Below are 2,500 nucleotides of genomic sequence, written 5' to 3' on the forward strand. Positions count from 1 at the left end.
TACTGTTACAAATAATATAAAGCAAGGACCAAAATGTTAATAACTTATCAGAGAGAGGAATTATCAGAGAGAGGATAGCAAGGATGATATTGCTCATATAATATCAGGTAATGGTGAAAATGATTTACATAACTTAAAAGTTAATGTCAAAAAAGTAAATAATAAATCTAAACCCTCTGGTATAAATTGTCCGTCATTCCTGTAAAAATATGTGACAGTAGGGACCAATTGATTCCCACTTATACCTTCCTAGATAATGGCAGTACAGCAACATTCTGCACAAAGAACCCCTTGCCTAAGCTTATGATTACAAAGACTGTTTCAACTCAATTGTCACTTTCTGCAATACATTTAGATGTTAAAATTAATAGTAGAATAGTAGCAGGAATGGAAATTTTTGATCCAAATGAAAATGATTTTATTTCTCTGCCACCAGTTTATACAATAGAGAATATACCAGTATCAGATGATATAATAAGGAAAGTTCTTAAAAGTTGGCCGTATTTAAATTGTAATTGACTGCCAGGCTATGATGTGGATATAGGATTAATGTTAGGAAATAATGTTCCAAAAGCAATGGAACCAAGGGAAATAATACATAGTCCAAAGGAAGCTGGACCATTTGCTGTGAAGAAAAGACTGGCATGGATAGTTAATGGATCTTTGAGAGAGAGTCTTTAAATATCCAGGGTAATCAAGTTAAGTTAGATGAGGTGAATGTAGATCAGGTAATGGTTATAATGTATAATCAAGAATTTGAAGTTGTAAATTCATCTATTCACCTTTTTTTTGAGGAAGATAGAAAATGGAAGAAGAAAGTTGAGAACTTTGTAAAATAATTAAGGGACATTATGAGATAGGAATACTATTTAGAAATGAAGTTCCTGTCCGAGGATCTATGCAGAAAAAAAATTAGGTCTAAAAAGGAAACTCTTCGGAGATAAAGTATTTCATAGGGATTATTGTGCTTTCATGACCAATGTTATAGAAAGAGGTTATGCAGAGGAAGTGCCACAGACAAGGGACAATGAAGATAAAGTTGTATGGTATATCGCTCATCATAGTGTGTTTTATCAAGCTGGTTTTCCAGAGAAATTGGGATTATTTGAGGTTTTTGTGGTGACTAGATGGAAATCTTAGCAAGTAAGTGAATATCATACGACTGTTCACCCATTTGGAGCAAAGTCTTCTCCTAGTTGTTCGAATTTCACTCTACACAGAACTGCAAGTGATTAAGGTAGTAAATATTTACTAGAAGTTCTAAAGACAATATTTAGAATTTTTTATGTTGACTGTTTGAGGTCAATGGCTATGGAAGAGGATTTAGTTAAAACAGCACATGGTGTTAAGTCACTGTGTTCAAGGGGTGGTTTTGATTTACAAAATTTATCAGCAACAGTAGGAAGCTTTTGGAATCTTTACCCATAAATCATAGGAGAAAGAATGTAAAAGAGCTTAATTTATGCCATAATTCTTTACCAGTGGAAAAGGCTCTTGGAATATGCTGGAACATTAAGGCAGATATCCTAATCGTTTAGCAATTTTCCATGATGGTTCTGAATGTGATCAGTGGAAATATGTTCATTCCGAACTTAATCTTACAGATGATGCTTTTAGAGGTAATCAAAGTGAATGTTGGCTTAAAGGTCTAGAGTTTCTGTTCCATGAAGATAACAGGCCTAGGGAGCCATCAATAATATATATGAATGAAGGTGATTTAGAAATTAAGAACTACATTGGACTGTAGCAGTAAGAAAGATACCATCCAAAGCTTGCTGCAACATTATTCATGCTGGCACAAGATTAAGAAATCTGTTGCGTGGTTCTTATGCAACAGATTGAATGATACTAAGAAGTATAGGAGTTTTCTTACTGTAAATGTATTAGAAGAGGCAGAAAAGGCAATTATTAGGTTGGTTCAACAAGAATTATTTCATGAAGAGATAAAGAACATTAAATCGAGTATACGAGTATACATGTATGTATGTATATATATATATATATATATATATATATATATATATATATATATATATATATATATATATATATATACATACATACATACATATATTGGGAGTGAAAAGAAATAGTACTGTAATTAAACAGAATCCTTTATTACCTAAAGACCTGTGTTATGTAGGTGACAGGCTTACAAGGGCTAAGATGTGACAGCAAGAATCCATTTATTTTACTAAGTAAGCACCATATAACAGATAAGATCATCAGAAATTGTCATGAGAGACTTGGACACCAAGGGCATGAGCACATCTTGAGTTCATTTAGAGAACGCTTTTGGAAGTACCAGGTTACTGAAGTACAACAGATGGCAAACCTTCCTGATAGGATCTCTGCCAACCAACCATCTTTCACTATGAATCTTGTAGATTGTTTTGGTCTATTCTATACTAGGAAGGCAAGATCTCCGATGAAGCACTATGGCATATTATTTACATTATTAACTATAAAAGCAGTTCACATAGAAATTGCGGAATCATTG

At 33.1% G+C, this 2,500-nt stretch overlaps 1 long non-coding RNA gene across 1 annotated transcript in view; it reads left to right on the forward strand.

Moving 5' to 3' along the window:
* LOC125031142 overlaps nucleotides 1–2,500 on the forward strand; it is a 6,781-nt gene that overhangs the window by 2,559 nt on the left and 1,722 nt on the right. Inside the window, exon 2 of the long non-coding RNA XR_007115453.1 lies at nucleotides 1–2,500. This exon is cut by the window's left edge and continues 2,031 nt beyond it; it is cut by the window's right edge and continues 1,722 nt beyond it. This is a non-coding gene — a long non-coding RNA (uncharacterized LOC125031142).

Source organism: Penaeus chinensis, chromosome 12 (genome assembly GCF_019202785.1).
Source record: "Penaeus chinensis breed Huanghai No. 1 chromosome 12, ASM1920278v2, whole genome shotgun sequence".
Classification (NCBI taxonomy): Eukaryota; Metazoa; Arthropoda; class Malacostraca; order Decapoda; family Penaeidae; genus Penaeus; species Penaeus chinensis.